This window comes from Prionailurus bengalensis, chromosome B1, assembly GCF_016509475.1.
Source record: "Prionailurus bengalensis isolate Pbe53 chromosome B1, Fcat_Pben_1.1_paternal_pri, whole genome shotgun sequence".
NCBI lineage: Eukaryota > Metazoa > Chordata > Mammalia > Carnivora > Felidae > Prionailurus > Prionailurus bengalensis.
Genome location: NC_057344.1, coordinates 67447083 through 67469924, shown reverse-complemented (window position 1 = coordinate 67469924; position 22842 = coordinate 67447083). Strand labels below are relative to the sequence as shown.

General features: G+C 34.8%; 1 pseudogene; it reads left to right on the top strand.

The window, feature by feature from the left end:
* The first annotated feature begins 1479 nt into the window (after nt 1–1479).
* LOC122468879 lies at nt 1480–18300 on the top strand (annotated as a pseudogene).
* The last annotated feature ends 4542 nt before the right edge of the window (nt 18301–22842 follow it).

Sequence of the window (22842 nt, the reverse complement as noted above, 5' to 3'; positions counted from 1 at the left end):
TCCAACTCTTGATTTCAGCTCAAGTCATGATCTCACAGTTTTGAGATCCAGTACCATGTTGGACTCCATGCTGTGCTTGGAACCTGCTTGAGAATCTCTTTCTGTCTGTCTCTCTCTCTTGGTCTCTCTGTCTCCCTCTACCCCTCTCCTGGTCTCTCTGTCTCCCAAAACATGGATAACAATGCATAACTTTAATGTACTTTATATATATGTGTATATATATATGTGTATATATATATATATATGCCAAAACAATCAACCTTTTGTAGAAAGGAAGGAAAACATGTTTCTAGCAAAGCCTGTTAAAATGATATATATTAATAAAACACTAATCATTAAATAATTATGACCTGAAATTCATTAAAACTAACAATTTCCATTCTACTTTTATTAAGAATGTGTGTTGTCTGGGGTCTTCTGAGAAACAAACATCAAGACAGATTATACACGAAAAAATATGGGAGGGGATCCTAGAGAAGCTGGCAAAGCACAATACAAATTTGACTCAGAGTGAATGAAACAAGAGAGGAAAATAAGGATGGAAAGTTGAGTGGAAGTTTCTTAGAGAGCATAGTGATTCCAATGAGATTTTAAGAGAGCTGCTAAGGTGTCTTCCATTTGAAGTCATACATCATATGAGTCCTATGTATCCCAGAAATGGGCCCACCTTAATATACTGGATGTATTACCAATTATGATCAGATCATGGGAAGTGTGAGTTCCCTACAAACGAAATGGTAGATTTCAGAGAGGGGTTTCAGTCAGCTGGGTTCTCTGCATCCATAGGTCTGAAAAGATATTTTAATGGTCACCATAGATATGAAAAGCAAAGCAGTAAGTCTATATTTATACACCCACACATACACAAACACACCCAGATGTGTGCAAAATTGTGAAAATCATTGTCAATTTTTTTGAAAAAGAAAAGGTTTGAAGAAGCAACAAATTAATGGACTCATACTGTTCAATTTTGGAAAGATACCAATTCCTTTTAGGTTGATCACTAGTTAAATTAATTAAATCAAAATCAAATGGAAACCTGAAATACCTTTAAATTTTTCTATAAATAGGGAAAATGCTAAAAATGTCTATGGATCACAAGGAAGAGAAACGAACTTGGGGAGTTTAAGTGCTATATACAAGATTTATTATAAAGATGTGGTAATTAAGATAGAATAGTTTACAGATAGGTTTTACAAAGACCACTTGTGGACTCCTGGCTGGCTCAGTCAGTTAAGTGTTTGAATTTGGCTCAGGTCATGACCTCAGGGTTCATGAGTTCAAGCCCCACATCAAGCCCCATGTCAGGCTCTGTGCTGTCAGCATGGAGCCCACATCGGATCCTCAGTTTCCCTCTCTTTCTGGCCTTGCTTTCTTGCAGGCCTTGCAGTCTCTCTCCCTCTCTCAAAAATAAATAAACTTTAAAAAATAATTTTAAAAAGATAAAAAGGACCATTTGTATAAAGTAAAGAAGAGGTTATGGGAGAACCTCATGTGGATATAGAACTTGATCTCTATGGCTTATATGAGACTGCAGATTATAGAGAAAGGTTAAATCATATAGAATTCAATGGTGAGAATATTAATTATTGTGTATTAGCTATGTATTTCCTGCATATCAAAATTCTCTAAGATGTAAAGGGGTTAAACAATACATTTATTCAGCTCCCAGTTTTATGTATTACCTAATGTGGTTATGTTCTTGGCTGGTTTTGCTGATCTTTGTGGTCATTTAACAGCTTGGCTGGGATGGATGGCTTAGGATATCTAGCTAGAATAGCTGATCTAAAATGTCTCTACTAAGACAGGTTTGTTTTGTTCCACATGCTACAAATTTCCTGGAGGCTAGACTGGGCTTGCTTACATAGTGACAGTAGCATAAATAGAAACCTTAAAGAGCAGGCAGTTTTCAAATCTCTACTTATGCCACGCTAGTTTTTTACCCTATTTGTCAAACCTGTTCAACAAAGTTAAGATCAGTTTTGGCATATAAGAATAGTCAATAATGTTCAGAGAAGGAGTGGAATAATGGACAGTTTCAAAATTACACACACACACACACACACACACACACACACACAATCTGCTATAGATTGAATGTGTCCCTCACCAAAATGATATGCTGAACCCTTAATACCCAGTGTGATGATATTTGGAGGTAGGACCTTTGGGAAATGATTAGATCATGAGTCTGGAGACCTTATGAATTAGCTCCCTTGTAAAAGAGACCACTGAGAGCTTCCTTGCCTATTCCACTGTGTGAGGACACAGAAAATGGACGGCAGTATCCAACCAGGAAGAGGGCCCTCCTCAGAATCTGGCTATGTTGGCAATTTGATCTCAGACTTACAGCCTCCAGAACTGTGAGAACTAAATTTCTGTAGTTTATAAGCCACGCAATTTATGTTAGTTTGTAATAGCAATCCAAGCAAATTAATACACAATTCATAAGAGAAAAATGAAAATTTTAACCCTTACAACATAGATACAAAATGGATTAAGGGTTTAAGTTTAAATTTAAGCCTTAAAAATTTTTAGTATGAAATATGGATATATTGTAAAAAAAATTTTAACTCAAAAATAGTCAAATAATTGACCTCATTAAATTACATTAAAATTTCTGTTCAAAATGGACACGATAAAGAAAATGGAAAAATAATTTGGAGAGTATATTTAATGCATATAAGGATTTAATGATTTACATATTGTACATTCTTTTAAATCTTAAAAAATAGTTTAAAAATCTTAAAGAAAAATGGTCATTTCACTAAAAGCAAATCCGAATGGATACTTTAACAATAATTAGGGAATTGAAAATAATTATCACAAATGCTCATCAGTTTATAAATATTACATTAAAAACTACAGATGTTGAAGTGCCTGGGTGGTTCAGTCAGTTGAGCTTCTGGCTCTTGGTTTTGGCTCGCGTCGTGATCTCACGCTTTGTGAGTTGGAGCCCCATGTCAGGCTCCCACTGACATTGGGATTCTGCTTGGAATTCTCTCTTTCTGCCCCTCCCCTGCTCATGTAGGCATGCACGCTCATGTGCTTTCTCTCTCTCTCTCTCTGTCTCTCTCTCTCAAAATAAATAAATAAATTTTAAAAAATACCATAATTTATGTTAAAAAAGAAAATGTAGAAGTCTGGTAATACCCACTTTGGTAAAGATTTAGGGTATTAAATATGCTTCTCATGGAAGTGTTCACTGACAAAAATATAGTGGAAAAATACAGTATTTATGTAACTTGCAAATGTCATTTCCCAATGACCCAGAAGTTCTAGTTAATGAGTATACTCCACAGTAAAATTTCTCATGAATGTACATCAAAAGACATATAATTCAGTGTTTGTAGAAACATTGTAAAACTTGGGAACAATCTGAAAATCCATCAAAAAAGACTGGATAGTTGAATTGCTATATTCACTCATGGAAATACATATGAGTGCAAAAATGGATATCTATACTATCACACCGATACATATAACTTTCGTAATTAAAATGCTGAGCAAAAAACCCCACAAAACACAGTATACCTTGAGTGTGGTTTCAATATGTAATTTTTTAAAAGCAAACTCTACCTGCAACATGGGGCTTCTATTCACAACCCTAAGATCAATAGCCTCTTGTTCTACCAACCGAGGCAGCCAGACACATCACAATAGGTAAATTTCAAAAGCAGAGAAAACTACAAATATATCATTTCCCGTTCAATAAAAGTAATCTGAAAATTATGAGTATGATAGTCATGTAACTCAGAATAATGTTTGCCTCCCTGTATGAGGACAGTGTAGTGACAGAAATGTCAAAGGCTTTGATTCTCAAGCAGTATGTTGTATATATATATGAGTGTTCAGCTTACCTCTTTACCTCATACATCTATCTAAGTCCAATATTTGTAAAATATCTTTATAATAAAATAATTTTAAAAAACAATATTTGGGATAATGAGAATAATCTATAGTTTATGGAAAATATGTTATTCATTGTTCAAAAGTCAGTATAATTAAAAAGAAAATAGAGTATAAAAAAGTAAAAAATGAATACGGGCATACTAGAGTGTATCACAGGCCAATTTTTTCTCATGAAAATGTTAGATTTTGATCATTCAAATTTCTCACAGTTAGGTTATTGAGGCCGAGAGGTTTGATACCATGTAAAACATAGAGTATTACTACTTTATGGAATTCTTGACTTTACACAAAAGTTAATATTGCTAAGCTTCTCTTACATCACATCAGAATGAAAGTATTAATGTAATACTAAATTATATATAATATTAATAGTCAATTTCTGCCAGGTTAGTGTAAAGACATCAACATGAGAGTGCAAAACATTTAAAGAGGGCAAATAAGGGCTCAATAGCTATGGTTATTAGTACTGTTTATCATTACGCTTATACTGAATACCAGTTAGGATTGCTCCATAATTATAATAACTTAATTTTAATTGAATGTCGTATAAATGCTTAACACATGGAGAATTGATTACCTTTTATAATCTATTTCAAGTATCCTTCAGTTAACACTCATAACCATTACAGTTTCATGAACAAGATTCAAGAATATTTTGATGTTTTTCCCTTATTAGAATATCAATGATATTCCTGTCAAAAATTTACATTTATTAATAAGCTCACTTGTGTTTTTGCTACAGGTTCTGTAACTTTATTTGTATTATCAAATTGGCCTGTGACCCATAACAACAAAAGAGATACTCTTCTAAATAAAAATATGAACAACTAATATTTTGAAGTTCAAATTAAAGTTCTTAAGTGCATTTTTTAAATAATAGCTGATACTATGACTAACACAATCTATAAGAGATATAGCATTCAAGATGGACAATTTGTTTCATCTCTTAAAAGTAATACGGATGCATGGATCAGGAAAAGTGACAAAATTTTGCTTTCCTTGGGGGGGAAACGTTGCTATTGTTTATGCTAAATGGGCATTCTTGTTACCAATAGAGTGACCGAACTGCAGTTGATTTCTTAAAAATGGCAGACTCTACGGGAGATGTGGCGGCGTGGTGCACGACTGCAGGAGAATAAAGTTACAACCTTTTATTCAGCACCAGCACTAGCTGTGCTAGACGAGTACAAAGTAATACCATTTTTATTTCTTGACTTAAAATATAAATTTTAAAGCTTATATCTTCATTGCCTAGACAACTCTCCAGGGTGTTTTGATATACAAACTGTTCCTTTACCCTTAGGCACATTCTTTATTGACTTCACAAAAAAATGCATCATTTCCAAAATAGTACCTATATTTCGTTACACTGTGAAAGACTGAGAATGAACAGAATCTGCGAATATTACCTGATCCTTTATATATAAATACTGACAAGAATTCACCTAAATGTGTTGAGATCATGTGAATATACATAAATATCTCTTATTATTACCCCACCACTTCGTCCTTAAATAATCATTTTAGGATGAGTTTTCATAATTAAACCTAGATAGGATTTGGGGGGAGGTATTTGGCCACCAGTGCTTATAGGTCATTTTGTGACACTATGTTTTTCAGTTGATCTCACTGTTACCAAAGAGTAAAACCTGGACGTATAATCACTATACCATTTGCTAAAATGACCAAATACTGACTTACATGTTGTTTTTTGAAAGTAATCTGGTGAAGAATAAGAAAATCTTAAAGTTGCATATGATAGTATAATTTTCAGAAAAGAACATTTTCTTTAACATTTTAGGTGCATTAGAGTTATATTATGTTCTCATTATATTTTTAGTGATAAGGACAAACACTACTTTTTCCTTTCTGCATATAATGATTGTTTCAGGGGCTAATGAATAATAAGCCCGCACACCTTTAAAAAAATTTTTTTAATGTTTATTTATTTTTGAGACAGAGAGAGACAGAGTACAAGCAGGGGAGGAGCAGAGAGAGGGAGACACAGAATCCTAAGCAGGCCCCAGGCTCTAGCTGTCAGCACAGAGCCTGATGCGGGGCTTGAACCCATGGACCACAAGATGGTGACCTAAGCTGAAGTCGGAGGCTTAAGTGACTGAGCCACCCAGAGGCCCCAAGCCCCCACACTTTTTTAATGTACTTTCACCCCCTGAGGAACCACTTCATGTTTGGATTCTGAGAGAAAAATGTAAACCCTTCTCACTCTTTTTTTATGAGGAATGCCACTTTAATGGGGGGAAGGGTAGATTAAGGATGGGGGAGTTACACAAATTAATTTAGGCTTGTGTTCAGTAAAAACCCTAATAAACTTGAATAATGAATTAATAAGTTATGTTAATGTAGGTATGCATTAGGGGGAGCTGAATTGTTTGCGTGTCTGTTTGCATTATATATAATATTAGTACTATTATGTGGGAGACTGCCGACAAAAAAGCAGCAGAAGCTGATTTCATTATGAATACTTTTGTAGGCTGAGCTCTCCACAAGCAGATGCCTAGATGGAGTGTGGCATGCATGGTATTTATTCATCTGGCATCAATACCTGTGGAAAGGAAAATGGAAGAAGTAGATTTGGAAGTTAGAAGTGTGCCTGCAAAATAGGCCTAAATGAAAACTCAGCCAATCTTACAGAAAATTTAGGAGTATATATGGCTCATCACAGATGGCCAGCCTTTTAATTTGCACCACAATCAGTCATTGTATATGGCCTGCACTAAGATAAACTGAGGTAATTATAAAGAAACTGACAGCTACAGTCTGTCTGCTGACAGCTGTGCAGTAAGTCCTGTGTCAAAAGCAGATTTAGTTGGGGCACCTGGGTGGCTCAGTCGGTTAAGCATCCAACTTTGGCTCAGGTCATGATCTCACGGTTCGTGGGTTCAAGCCCTGCATCGGGCTCTGTGCTGACAGCTCAGAGCCTGGAGCCTGCTTTGGATTCTGTATCTCCTTCTCTCTCTGCCCGCCCCCACCTGTGCTCACTTTCTCTCTCTCTCTATCTCAAAAATACATAAAACGTAAAAAAAAAAAAAATTTTTAAGTAAATTAGGTAATATATCTCTGTACCGATCAAAGTCCATCCAAAATCCATCCAGTGGGCTACTCATCATCTCTGTCCTCTACTGTATTCAAGTTAGATTCTGCTTTGCCCATATCAGTGATTCCTCTGGTGTTATGACCCAGACCCCCATTCCCTAAGTGTAGAGACCCTGGTCACCACGTCCTCCTCAGCTGAGGTTAATGAAGGTGTTCATTTACAGTCATGACTGGGAAAGTGTGTACCAACAGGCACCAAAATGGATTATCTGGATGATAGCTATACATCTCATCTCTGCCCTTATTGTGTAACAGTAGCCCTATCCCCTTCGGAAATAATCAGAGTTAATTACACTTGCCAAACTGATGACTCCTGCCTTTGCCTACTGGTCCTTTGACACAGTAACCTAAAGTGCTTGAGTGGCAGCCATCATTTTTAGCTTAGTTTTTGTGATCCCTGGTGAAAGAATGTTCCCTTTGGGGAATACGAGCTGTAACTTGGCAGAGCATTAGTATGTGAGAGAAGAAAGCCAAAACACTTCCATGTGTTATTGAGAATGATGATAAGTGGAAGTAAATCCAGCTTCCATATTTAATTATCAAACTTATGTCAGACATATATTCTTCCTGTTGGACATACAATGACATATAGAGGTCTTTAGTTCAATTTGTATACTAAAGCTTGGAAGACAGTACCTCAACCTTGTATACTATTGTCTCAAGGAGAAGGCGGTGGGACACATCAACTACATCTCCAGCAGATTGTTCAAATACTCTATCAGCTAGTCATTTCAGGGTGGTGCAGTATGGGATATAAAGTAGATTCTAAAGTCCTGAAATAAATCTTACACTTTCTTTGCTATAAAGTGGTTCCCCTAATCTGGTGTGATTCATGTGATTAAATTCTCCAAATATCTCAAGGAGTAGTGCATAGTGAGGCCCTCTGGATATTATTTGTCTAAACAAATCTATGGGCTAATGGAAAAGAGTTCAATGCTAATGTTTGTTGAAGTTTTATTTGAAATAGACAAAACTAGAAATTATAAAAACATATAGCAACAAGTGAAAGGATAAAATATCTTTAGGATATCCATACAATGCAATGCTCTACAGCAATAGAAAAGAAACTATTGATATGAACAACAACATGAATGGATATCAAAATTATTACATCAAGTAAAAAAGTAAAACAAAGAGTACTTTCACCTAATTCCGTTTATATAAAAAAATTAAAAAAATGTAAACTTAAAATCTTTAGTGACAGTAGGTCAATGGTGGTGTGGGGAAGGAGTAGGAAATTTGGAGAGCTGAGAGGGATAGATTACACAAGAGAAGGAAAACACTTTTGATGGCTATGGATATGTCCATTATCTTCAGTGCAGAAATTATTTCATGGGCATATATCATGCTAAATCTTATCACCTTTTACACTTTAAACATGTGTACTACATTGCATGTCAATTAAACTTTCACAAAGCTGTTTGAAAAGGAAGATATAACAATCTCATCTATTCCCACCTGGTTATTTCCAAGATTAAGTGCAAAAAGTAAACATAATGTACTTTGAGCCATATAGGTACTAAATAAATATCGGCTATTATTACTCATAACAAATAAGAATAAATTACTAGTATTAATGTAATAAAATACCAAAAAGCATTAGTAATAAGTCATGGGTCAAAAATTAATAAATCATAGCTCAAAAGCCATGATACATCTTTCAAAACGCTAGAAACTGAATGATGATGAAGAAATTAGTAAAAATGTTAAAAAGTGAGTTGCAGCAAAAGGGATAATTTGAGAGAAATCTGCAGCCCTATTTCAGTTACAATAGAAGAAAGTAAAAAATGAAAAGGTTGCGAATGTGTTCTAAGAAATTATAAAAAGATCAGAATAAAACCAAAGAAACTATAATAAAAAGTCTGGCCTGATCAGAAAAAAAGAAGCACACATGAATAATATTAGGAATAAGTAAAGAGACATAAAAACAGTTTCAATATTGGTAACGACAAGAAGGACCACCAGAAAAGAATATCAACTTCCAGTACTTCTCACACAGGTATTTGGGATTATTCTAACAGCTAAAGAAAACTAAGAAAATTAAGAGTAATAATAATATTCCCAAAATGAAAAAGGTAGAAACCAGAAGGTTTTGGCACAGCCAAAACCTTTCAGAATTGGGAAATTCTTTTACTTATTTGGGAATTATTCTCAAATAAGTAGAGACATCCAAGAAGCTCCAGGTTTAAAAACCCTTCAGGCTAGGGGATAAAACAGATCTACTATGGTTAAAGACCATGTCATGTAAAGACTGGAGGATCACAGGCAGACACATTAGAATAAAATATTAAGAGTTTGAAAACCAACATTCAAATGACCTGCCTTTAGGCTTTAAGAAACATGGGTTGTCTGGAGAAACTTATGCTTTGGAATTGGATAAGGTAATACAATAATACCAATGATTTTAGTTTTCTATATTATATATATATATATATATATATATATGAAAGAATCATTTCTGAAGGAATAAAGCTTCATGCTAGTTTTCGAATAATTTCTAAAAACAAGTTGTTTCAAATAAAATGTTTAGCACATAATCAATTCTAGGCACCCAAATAATGAAAGATAGACTTATAAATCTATGCTTAATATTACAAGGAGATTGTAGCTAATCTTGAAATATTCATAAGATAATTGAAAATTTTAAAAACATAGTGACATCTCAGTGTCAGACAAAAACAAAAGCCAAGAAAAATGATAAAACCTGATAAACACAGAAATTATAATTAACAATTCAGTGAATGCATTTAACAGTTTAAACACATCTGGAGGGGGAATTAATTGCCAGGAAAATAAGTCAAAATAAGTGATACAGAAGTGGAATGCAAAGTTTAAAAAGATGGGAGGGCGCCTGTGTGGCTCAGTCAGTTAAGTGTCCACCTCTTGATTTCGACTCCAGTAATGATCTCATACTTCATGAGATAGAACCCCGCATCAGGCTCTGTATCAACAGCATGGAGCCTGCTTGGGATTCTCTCTTTCCTTCTCCCTAACCCCCCCCCTTTTTGCTCACGCATTTGTGTGTACACTCTTTCTAAAAATAAATAAATAAACTTAAAAAAAAGGAAAAGTTCAGACTAGTAGAAAAGAGATATAGGAGGTAGAGTTTAACAAATACTTAATTGGAGACCTAGTAAGAAAAGTAAGAGGTTATAGAGTAAAAGAAATTTAAAACAATTTGAGTAGTTAATAGGTAATAATTTTCCAAAACAGTTAAAAGTCATCAATTCATAGTTTAAAAATGCTCAGTAGGGGCGCCTGGGTGGCGCAGTCGGTTAAGCGTCCGACTTCAGCCAGGTCACGATCTCGCGGTCCGGGAGTTCGAGCCCCGCGTCAGGCTCTGGGCTGATGGCTCAGAGCCTGGAGCCTGTTTCCGATTCTGTGTCTCCCTCTCTCTCTGCCCCTCCCCCGTTCATGCTCTGTCTCTCTCTGTCGCAAAAATAAATAAACGTTGAAAAAAAAAAAAAAAAAAAAATTAAAAAAAAAAAATAAAATAAAATAAAAATGCTCAGTAGCCCCAAATAAGTCATAAAGAAAATCCCAACCAATTACATCATAGTGAAATCATAGAAATCTAAAGAAAAAAGGAAATAAATCATAAATGAGCTAGAGGACAAAAAAAAGAGACGCTATGTTTTAATGGCAAAATTTAAACAAATAGCTGACTTTTCATCAGAAGTAATTAAAGCCACAGGATAGTGGACTATGTTTAAAACACTAAATACATAAACATTTGATAATTGGCAAGGAAAAAAATATACACTTCTGGAATTCAGACCAGTCAAAGATATTTTCTAGCAACCTAAAAGAAAGAATGCACTACCAGCAGACCTAAGCTAAAGGCCATTCTGAAAGTGTTCACCAAGTTCAGGCAGAAAGAACTATTTTCAGATGAAGTATTAGTGATGTAAAAATAAATGAAGAACAGTAAATATAAAAATGCAAATGTGAATATTGATTCTACCAAGCGATAATAATATCCTTTGGGGTCAAACATTTTATGGATAATAAATAAAATTGCATACTGTATTGGTTAGTGTTTTCCAGAAAAACAGAACCGATAAGATATATAACGAGAAAGAGGAGATTTATTATAGAAATTGGCTCACATAGCTATAGAGGCCAAGAAGTGCCACAATCTGCTGCCTGCAAACTGGAGAACCAGAAAAGCCTCCAGTGTAATTCAGTTTAAGTCTGAAGGCCTGAGATCCAGGAGCTCCAATGTTATAGGGCAGGAGAAAATGGACATCCGAGAGAGAGAGAGAGAGAGAGAGAGAGAGAGAGAGAGAGAGAATTTCTCCCTTTCTTGGCCTTTTCCTATTTGGGTTCTCAATAATGTGTGCCACATTGGTGAGGGTGATCTTCTTTGCTCAGTCTACTGATACAAATGCTGATCTCTCCCAGAAACACTCTCACAAACATACCCAGAAATAACATTTTACCAACTACATGGACATTCCTTAGCTCTGTCAAGCTGACATCTGAAAGTAACCCTCATACATGACAAGAATAGAAAAACATTTGGGATGAAGATGAATGGAATTAACATTATTAAACTCCTTTTATTATCTGTGAGAGGAATGAGGGTGTCAGGAGATTTTGGTAAGTAAAGAATGTATGCTCTATTTTCTAGCTACTGCTAGAAAAAACAATAAAAGAAATATAGCTTCTAAGTTGACAGAAAGGAATGTGGTATAGTAATTGTGGAATTATCAATCTTAAGAAAGAAAGCAGAGGAAATGACTACAGACAGATTACACAAAAAAGAAAAAAAAAGAAACAATCACAATTAAAAAGCGCTATTTCCAATATATATATAAACATATAGAAACGCTGAGGTAACTACATAGTGATAAGATAAAATAGAAATTAAAGCAAAACTTAACAAGTACGTCATTTCAAAAGAAAAAAAGTTTCAATTCACCAAGAATATGTAACAAGTTTAACTTGGTATGAATTTAGTAAAATCACCAGAAATTATATGCAGCTGTAACTGATAGACAAACAGAAACTATCAGAAGGGATAAAGGCATTTTGAATAGAAATTAATAAACTTGATCTAATATACATACACAGAACATTGTTATCTAAGAATTAAAGAACATACGCATCTCTTTCTTGGAACTGTGGGTCCTAGGTGTTCATTTTGTTGTTTCTAAGTCCATTATATGTATGTCCTGTGTTTTCTTTTAAAATTAATATTCTGTAATAGAAATTAAGGTAAAACAACTATCACAAGATTTATAGAAGGGAATAACCATGATACAATAACAAAAATCCAGAGATTAAATTGAACAGCAAGAAATTGAACAGCATGGGGAATAAAATAAGGAGTTCCAACAAAGTCTATGTGGAATATTCTAGAATACTGATAGTATATATGAGGCTCTATCCAAAGACAAAATAATTAATACTTTTTTTACAACTGGAAATAACACATAAGTTTTTAAAAATGTTTTTTTAATGTTTATTTATTTTTGAGAGAGAGCCCAAGTGAAAGAAGGGCAGAGAGAGGGAGACAGAATATGAAGCAGGCTCTAGGCTCTGAGCTATAAGCAGAGTTCAAAGCAGGGCTCAAACTCCTGAATCATGACATCATGATCTGAGCTGAAGCCAGATGCTTAACTGACTGAGCCAACCAGGCACCATAAAATACATAAGTTTTTATATTAGGAAAACATGAATATTGTGCTGAATATACAGAAACATTCTGCTAAAACTGCAAAACATAAAGGAAAAAACAAATGCTCTAAAAGATATTCAAAAAAACCAATGTGTGTTAATATGAAAAAAGAACATTGGACTGAAAGATAACTTTTCATCAACAATAATATGCTAGAAAAATCAATAATAACTAAAATGTTGAGGAAATATATTTATTATATAACTTATCTAGCTAAATTCAGAAAACAAATGTAATTATACTTGGCTTCTCATTATCAACAAATACTGGAAAAACGAATAAAGGTTTTAAATTTCCAAGGAAAAATATTCTTTAGTCTACAATTCTGTCTCCTGTATAGTCTCATTTAGGAGGTTTAAAAATGAGGTTAGGTTGCCAGATATAACATTTTCAAATTAGAATAAAACTGAAAGTTTACCACAACAAAGCATTCCTAACTACTTTTATGAGTTATGTAACATTTAGAAAACTCAGCTTTCTCATTTGTAAACTGCGGAGGAGTGTATAATTCTACTTTGCATTGTGTACAAGTTGAATTCTAAAATTGTAAGCACAAAGTACAAGTTCTGATATATTATTAGGCTTCAATGAATATTACTTATCTTTACTATTACTTTTACTTATTAACATATAGAAATAATGCTATATATTTTTTGAAAGAATGGAATTAAAACACATTTATTTATTTAATTTATTTTTTCCCATCTTTATCAATATATAATTGACATATAGTATTAAGTTTAAGGTGTACAACATTGTTGTGGCTTTAATAAATTGCCATTTGTTAAGTCGAACCTGGGTGCCACATGGTGAACCATGGGGTTTAAGAAGAAGCCACAAAGGAATTGAAAGAAGTTTATTACTCACAGGTCCTGGAGGAAGTACACAGCACACCTTGAGGGGTCACGTGAGGAAGTCAAGGCATGATACAGGCAGAGAGAAAGAAGGACCTGAGGCACATCCTTTTATTAGGGTCCTTAAGTTGGATGCTTTGGGGTTCCCAGGCTAAGACCAGATTAATCAATTCAAACCCCCCCCCCAAAAAATCTAAACTCCACAGCGTCTTATATAAGGGGCACACAAGGGGAAAGGCTCTGTCTGGGAGACACAGGAGAGTGTTCATCACAAGGGCCTTTGGGGAAGTCTTATCAGGGACTTACATTTACTTGTGACTTTGTGGGGTGCTATCTAGGGCATGTGCTCACATGAGGCCCCTGCTGGCAGTTTGATCAAACAAAATGTATGCCAAGCCAGCAATAGCATGGTGTAGCTTAGCTAAATGCTTGACAGAATAATAACGAGATACATGGATATACTGCAGAATGAAATCACTTATATTTAGACTACTCCCTCCAGTCTTGGAATTGGCAAGAAATTAAATAAAGCAAATAAAATTTACAAAAATATTAGCCTTTATCAGATATGAATAATGACACAAATACTGTGAAAAACCACTACTTCTTATAAACAGAAAAAAAATAAATGAAAATATACTTCATTATTGTGTGCTAACTTTTCCAATATTTTCTGTTAACAACCTCTGATAGAGAAGTTAATAATCTGTATAAATCATTTTAAAAGCACTTCAAGTAATGCTTATTGCTAAGGAAATGTTTTAAGTACAGGACAAAAATATATGAGTATTTTATCATCAAAAGTCATGCTTTTTGGTCTAGATCAAAAACTTTTAGTTTTTAATTTTGACTTTTAGTACTTGGAAAAAGAGATAATGCTGCTGGCAGTATCATTGCATCCAGAGATGCAAGCTAGCCAGCCCCGCTTATGACCTATGCAGAAAGAAGGATTAGATTATAATAAATCAAGAATGCAGCATTTTCAAATTTGCCCAATGGATCTATATGGATCTTGGTTAGTTTGTATATTGCACTGGGCTCACCATTTCTACAGACTCTTTGTACAAGTTATTGGTGTATTTGTGGTTACATATTATTTATTAGATGACACTATCTTGAACATAACATAAAATATATTTAACTAAGCTTTTCTTACACTAAAGATTTGTGATTAATCTAATATTCAAATATATCAGTCACATAACAAATATCTTGGATATGTCTTCAAACATTATGAGCTATTGGGACAAGCTAAATGTTTGCTGAGGTTGCTTAAGACACAGAATTTCATTAGAGCCTAGGAATATCACTTATTGAAAATAAGTGTTATTTTTCCTTGTGAGTTATAGATGTCTTAAGACAAATGGGAGCTCTATCAGCATTTTTAAATTCAAAAAATAAAAACAGAGAAACGTATCTTAAGAGTGCCTATAATAACAAGAAAGCAAGTACTGCATGTGAAGGTATAAATGGCCCTCATTTCATAGATAGAAATCCAACTTTGGTCCCTTGAAGCAACACATTCAAATGGAAATAGCAAAAAGTACAATAACATTTAGAGATTTTCATGTGGAGATTGTTAGAAATTGTTCTGGAAGTGAAGAGAAAAGGTAAAATTTCATTTAATTAATGAAATCTTCAACCAAATTGGATGAAAAATTATCCCAGAAAAAAATGGGGAGATGTAAATCATCTACAACAGCTGGATATAAAGAAGATGGACATAACAAGATACCAAGATCATGAAGAGATAGGTTTGTATGATTGTCTTAAGCTCAGGGTATAGGAAATACTTACAAATACCTTTAAAAGGAGGTGACTCTAAAATGGTGGAATCATTAGTAGGTGGACATGAAAGCAACCAGTAAAAACAGTAGAAATGTCAGGCTTTCATATATAAGCAAGTGATATTAAGAAATATTAACAGGGGTGTCTGGATGGCTCAGTCAGTTGAGTGTCTGACTTCGGCTCAAGTCATGATCTCGTGGCTCATGAGTTCAAGCCCCACATTGGGCTTTGTGCTGACAGCTCAGAGCCTGGAGCCTGCTTGGGATTCTGTGTCTCCCTCTCTTTGCCCCTCCCCTGCTCACGCTCTCTCTCTCTCTCTCTCTCTCTCTCTCTGTGTCAAATATAAATAAACATTTAAAAAAATTAAAAAAAAGAAATATTAACAAAAACTAGGAAATGAAACATGATGATGCCTGCATATTCTTTTCATGTCATTGCTTAATAGTCAGTGAAGAATTAATTTTCTAGGATAATGCATTTGACAAGTATAGGCAAAATATTCTAAAATTACAGGTTAATTTATAAATGTTTGTACAGTAGAAGGTATAACCACATAGATTACATATTTATTTTCTTATTGGATATTGAGGAGTTTTGTATCAGTTAGGAAATTTATTTCATTAGTAACATGACAGAATGCTTAAATCTTCAGCCCTGGGCCACCTGGATGGCTCATTTGGTTAGGTGTCTGACTCTTGATTTTGGTTTAGGTCATGATCTCATGGTTCATCAGTTTGAGCCTTCCATCAGGCTCTAAGCTGAGCGTGGAGCCTGCTTAGAATTCTCTCTCTCTCCTTCTCTCTCTGCCTCTCCCCCACTATCACTCTCTCTATCTCAAAATAGAATAAATAAACTTTTAAAAATTAATAAATAAATCTCAAGTCTTCAATATCTTTTTTGAACTAGCCTTATCATCCTACTGGTTTCCTCATTGCATAATAAGTTTAATAAAATCTTTGACAGATACTCATTTTATATTTGTATATCACAGAGAGAACCATTTGCAATTTCATACAAATTTCATATATATTTCTTTAATATATATATGTATAATATATATTAATATACAATATTTATACATATTATTTATACATATTATACATATTATTTATAATATACTATATATATATATATATATATATATATATATATATATAGAGTGTTGGGGGTTCAACTGAAATGCTTAAGTATACCTACCTTCCAGAACAAATAAAACATATTAATTCACAAGTGCTCCTCATGGGATATTTATAGCTAAGAACATCTCTTTCCCCATTATTTCCTCAGGTGCTTGAAATTTTTACAGGTACTGTGATTTGTGTTGTTTTTATAATGTCCATGATTATAAAGCCAACCCAGAAAACACACACACATGTCTGCAAGCACACAAATTTCCTCATGGTGAAAAGTTGATATTTCTGGCAACAGTATTATGTGTGGTCTTCTATGTTTACTTCAAAATTATATATTGTAACTTTAAATAGGCAAAATATATTGATCAGGTATCCATGATTTTATCTAATTATATGATCAAATCACTCTGAAATTCTGTTGGTTGCCTTTTAGAATCAGCTTTTAAGTAAGAATAAATAAATAGATAAATGAAGATTTGCAGTCTCTTACACGTGAAATTATTTCAGATTTGCTAGAAGTACCTCAAAGATTGTAAAGCTTTGTTCTTTCACACTATAAGAATGCTATAAATAATTTTATTTGATGTGTTCATTTTTTAATTGGATTCTGTTATTATAAATAGCTGAATGGAAAAAAATCAAACTAAAGGGATATTTGTGAATAGAAATTTATTATTGTAAATTTTGGGGGGATTAAACACTTTACAGAATATATTAGAAGTCTCTGGAGATTTGTTAATGTTCTTAATGTCCATAATATTGTTAAGCAAAATCGAATCTGGACTTATGTGAGGAAAAATTTTATACAAAAAGACTACTGTAACAAAGAAGATGCGCTGATCTGAGGATCTGCAGGCGTCTCAAAATGAAACAAACAAACAAACAAAAAACTGTGGGGGAGAGACTTTTATAGGGAATGGGGGATGCTAGCTGGGACTTTGAGGAAAAAAATGAGTAAGTGGGGGTTTGCACACAACATCACTGAGGAAGTTTAACAAAAAATAATTCATGCTGTGCAAATGATTCTTGTAATAAGTGATTGTTCTACACCTTAGAGTTTACTTAAACTTGGGGTGGGAGGAGCCACAACTGAGAGGACTGTGAGAGGAGAGAAGCCTGACGGAAGGTTGTTCAAGCCAAGTCAGTGGCCAAGTAATGGGTAACTGGTCGGTCCTCTCTGTTGTTTAAGAGAGACAAAGCTCATCTTTAAAAACTATTAGAGATGGAATAGTTATTGTGAAGTTGAGGTTCTCAAGGTGGTTTTCACAACGGGTTGGACACACACTCTTGCTGGCTTTAAAAAAAAAATAGCTGTATGATTTATTGTGTATGTTGTCAACCTGACAATTATGGAGAGCTTGGAGATCCAGCATTTGATGAGTGGTATGCCTTAGGAATATAATAAAACGAGTAAAACTGGTTTGTGCTGGGAGCTGGTGGCATGGTGCAGGGCTCTGAAGAATGAGCGGCTTGGGTGCGCAGACTGGTTTTCGGGGATTGTGACTTGCAGGGTCCGCCACGGAGCCAGAACAGATGCTGGAGACAAAGACGCAAGGTATGGCAAACTCTCACTCTGGGTGTGGTCTCACCAACCATGTCAAGGAGATAGTAGACGATGAGAATATGAATGCAGAAAAGTCATCAAAACAGATAGTGGATCTCCATTCTTTGCCACCTCGTGCCTATGTGGGTCAGACAGTTGTGCCTATTTTATTATAGGGACTTGCTCTGCTTACAAAAAGCCACCAAATCCCATTGGGTTTCTACCATCTTACCTTTAAACAAAAACAAGGCACAGTTTGAAGATCAAAACTGATTTATTGGGAAGAACAGGAAAAAATTGGTTTCCACTACAGATTTACGTGATTAACAGGCAGCTTTAATTGCCACGATTCCCCCATCCCTGCCTTGGATTTTGTTTCTCATTTTTGTTGTTTGTTTGTTTGTTTGTTTGTTTGTTTTTAAGTATAAAAACCTTCAGAACAACAGAACTTATTTCCAGAATTGCAGGAAAAAAAACATTTCCCTTATTTGTATTTAATCATCACATTTATTTAATGAGTGTATTCTGCAATTTTTGATCAGATTGTCTTTAACTTTGCTTTTAAAATGACCTTCAAAGGGCACCTGGGTGGCTAGGTCATTAAGAGTCTGACTTCTGCTCACAGCATGATCTCGGGGTTCAAGAGTTCAAGCCCCACATCAGCCTCTATGCTGACAGCTCAGAGTCTGGAGCCTGTTTTGGATTCTGTGTCTCCCTCTCTTTCTGCCCTTCCCCTGTTCATGTTCTCTCTTTCTCTCTCTCTCAATAAAAAATAAATAAATAAATAAATAAATAAATAAATAAATAAATAAAATAGAATGTCCTTCAAAATAAACTATTAAAGCATAGAAGAAGAGGAGGAGGAGGACAGGAAGAAGAAGGAGGAGAAGAAGAAGAAAAAAACAAGGTTTTAGTTTGGAAGAAAGCCAGTTGAGAGGATTCTGAACATTGGCATCCTTAGAAGCCAGAGTAAGAATGCAGTGGAATCAGACAAACTTTCTGGTATGATCTGGATATTTTTGGTGTTGTCACAGCCATCAGGGAGGCTTTAGAGAACATATGTACAATACTTGGTTTTAAACACTGCATGAATGCTCCCTTAGGACCAGAATTATGTCTGCTCCCAGATGATTTTACAGGAGTTCCTATAGTTCTCTGGCAGTGAGGTTGTTAGATTAGGTAAGATTGTCCATAGTCTTGATTTATACTCAGAGTGGAAGTTGGAAAATATAGGAGTTCTGGTGAATATTTTCAGTGGCCTATATGGAAGCAGTGCCAGGCATGAAGGCTAACCATACAGATCTGCTATGTGGCATCCAAGTCTTTTAGATTTACTTTCAATCTTCAAGACTATCATCTAAAGATTCCTTAAAAACTTAATGAGAATGGAAGGTCACAGTGTCTTACTGGGGTTAGATTTTTTAACCTAAATTTGTAACTGAATTATTGGTATAGACATTTTAGAGCATCAAATCAAAGGTAATAGAGTAGGTCTGATAAGAAAAAAAAAGGGGGGGGCAGTCTGGTTAAATATTTGATAAGGGCTAATACAATTAGCTAACAGGAGCCAGTCCAATTAGCAGGCAGATACTAATAGGCATGGTTGCCACAAATAAATTATGACTCCTCAGAGGCTACCTGGAATTCACGGAATTAATTATTCCATGGATTTTTATTTTGGAGTTCAGATAAAACTTTTTGATGGAGATGTTTTCTCATTAGCTGGGAATAGGAAGTTCCTCTGGTTGTTTCTTCCAGGATGGACTGTCCTAAGTGTACCAGATAAAACTATGCCTAGGATCAGATGGGTATCAGAGGGGTCTATTAGATGCATATAAGACAAGGAATATATACTTTTTCATCCCATAATAACTGTAAATATTTGTTAGTGGGGGGAAAAAGTGTACTTGCTGATACTTACACCCATGAAAATGTCCTCAGTTTTCTTATAGCAGAAGCATAGATTGCTCTTTTATTTTATTTATTTTTTAAAATGTTTATTTATTTTTGAGAGTGATAGAGACAGAGCATGAGCCAGGGAGGGGCAGACAGAGAAGGAGACACAGAATCCAAAGCAGGCTACAGGTCTGAGCTGTCAGCACAGAGCCTGAGGCAAGGCTCCAACCCAGGAACCATGAGATCATGACCTGAGATGAAGTCAGACACTCAACTGACTGAGCCATCCAGGCACCCCTAGATTGCTCTTTTTGAAAAGTATTAAGGTTAAAGGAAATTTCTTTTGAAGTTTTGAGAGACAAGCTAAAGAAATCCTGTATATTAACACATAGGATGCCCTTATCTTTAAGGTATATATAAGAATTTGTAGGAAACTGGAAATTTCTAAAGGAAAGAGAGTGCATAATGAGCAATCAGAAGTAGGGTTGTGAAATGGTTCTGAGTGAATGGAAGAATGCCATAGATTCTGGAGAATTTGCAGGGATGGGGGATCACTGGGGGAGAAACAGATTGGGGAAGCAGGAGGAGATACTACAAAGTAAGGTTCATTATAGAAGGCAGTAGTTGCATGTGGATAATTATGTGAAAAGCAGGAGTCACATTGGAGGGAATTAACAAGGAGAAAAATACAGTAAAGAAAGACAATGGAAATGAGAATAAATAAGCAAAGGATCTTAAAGGGCATTTTTCTGGCATTGTGGGTAGAATCTTATTTTCTTATAATGTCATCTGGTTGATCTATAGTTTTGGGAAAAGCTGTTTATCTCTTGGTGTCATCTGCTTTCGTGGGATCTCAAGAGAGTCTTTGGTTCAGGTCTTCAAATGGAACGCATATCCATGAAGAGTAGCTTGTGTACCTTTTTTGGGGGGGGTGAGAGATATAAATTTAAGGTCAAGCCACCTAGAGTTCGCCAGCAGTATTGGTGATATGGAGGATGATGTAAACGCCCCTGTAAAGGGATTTAAGAGTCGGTTTCTGGTGATGTCACTTCCAGAGACCTAAATTTCCAGTTTCTAGATTGTGGATAATAAGAAAAGACAAGGAAAAACAGGCTTGACCAACTCATGAGAGTATATGGGTAATTGAAAAGTCTGTTGCAGCATTTATATTGTCTGAATTAACCAGATTAGAACCTTTCAAAGTGTGAGCAGAATAGGGAATTTTTATGGGTTGGTTAACTATTGTTTAATATAGAGACAGTTAATGTGACCATCAGGAAAGGACTGGCAGTCAATCAGGGCTCAGGGCAAAACCTGAGGACATGAGAGATTATGTTTTTCTGTAAGTTTGGCAAGTTTTAATTTGTATAGTTTAATTTGGATACACATTTTGATAGCTCTCACCATTATTTCAGATGATTACGGATGGTAAGGGGGTATTTGAGGGGGATAAAGAAAGGTTTCATTATTTGGATGACTTTGCCAGTGAAACAGATCCTGTAGTCACTTGAAAACATTAGTGAAATTCCCCATGTGGGAAATACTCATTTTATTAAGTTTTCAGCCATATTATCAGTAACTCTTTTTTAAAGAAAAACTTCAAGTTAGTGGGAAAATGTTAATATGAGGGTAAGGACATATTTATTACCAAGAGATTTAGGGAACTAAACACAATCTAGTTGTCAGTGAAGAAGTCCTAAACATTTGCATATTAATGAAACTTTTCAGGTAATTTATGTAAGTCCCTAATTTAAAACCACTCTTCAGAATATACTGGGTTTAAATTAAAGATGCAAAATTACAACCAAAATAATGTACTTTAAAATATCTTTAATGTTTTATTTATTTTTGAGACAGAGAGATATAGTGCATGAGGGGGGAAGGGGAAGAGAGAGACTAAGACAAAGAATCTGAAGCAGGCTCCAGGCTCTGAGCTGTCAGCACAAAGCCCAATGCAGGGCTCAAACCCACAAACTGTAATTGTGACCTGAGCCAAAGTCAGACACCCAACTGACTGACCCAACCCAAAATAATGTACTTTTAAAAATTACTAAAATTATTACTGATATCATCATAATGTGTATTCTCTTATTTAGAAAAAATGTAGGTATTTAATGAATACCCAATTAATTAACTTCATTTAATCATATGTAAGGTATTAATAGAAGATCTTGAAAAATATATTTGAGTTGACTTATTACAAAATATATTTAAATTTTGAAATAGTTTGTTAAAATAATCATTTCAGTTGGTTATATATAATATAATCTTAAACTTTATAATGTATAATGCTAATTTAGTCAGTTGGTAAATGTGCATAGGTTTAGGAAGAACCTACTCAAATAGAATAAATATACATGCTTGCATTATACTTAACACTGAAAACTAAGAATGTGGGGAATAAGCTTACAAATTCCCTGAGCTTGCACCCATGTATTAACAAGGCATAAAGAATTAGAAAGCCACAGGATGAACACACCCAAGTTTGGGTAAACAAGATTAGTTAAAAGGGGCAAAGGCTCCCAGTATAGGACAAAGGTATAGGAATAGGAAATCTTAAGATGAAAACATCCAAGGTTAGGTATTCAGGGCTGAAGCACCCTCCAATTTAGTACAATAGCAGAAAGCTGTTTTCAGAGGAATGAAGGACAAAAACAGGAAAACAGGACTTTAGACTGCAGCAGGGTGAAGTTGCCCAGAGTGGAGCTAATTAGCAAAAGAAAGGTGCCTTGTTGACCCTGAGGTAGTATGCTCTGTCTTTCTTATCTCCTAGGCCAGTTTAGGTAAACAGAGGTGGCACCTCGTGTCTGTTGTAAACAACCTTCCACCCAGCACCAGGATTTTGTTTTGTATTGACCAAACCCCTAACACCACTTGTCTGCACGCCCATCATGCTTGTGAGCCTTCCGATCCTAGTAA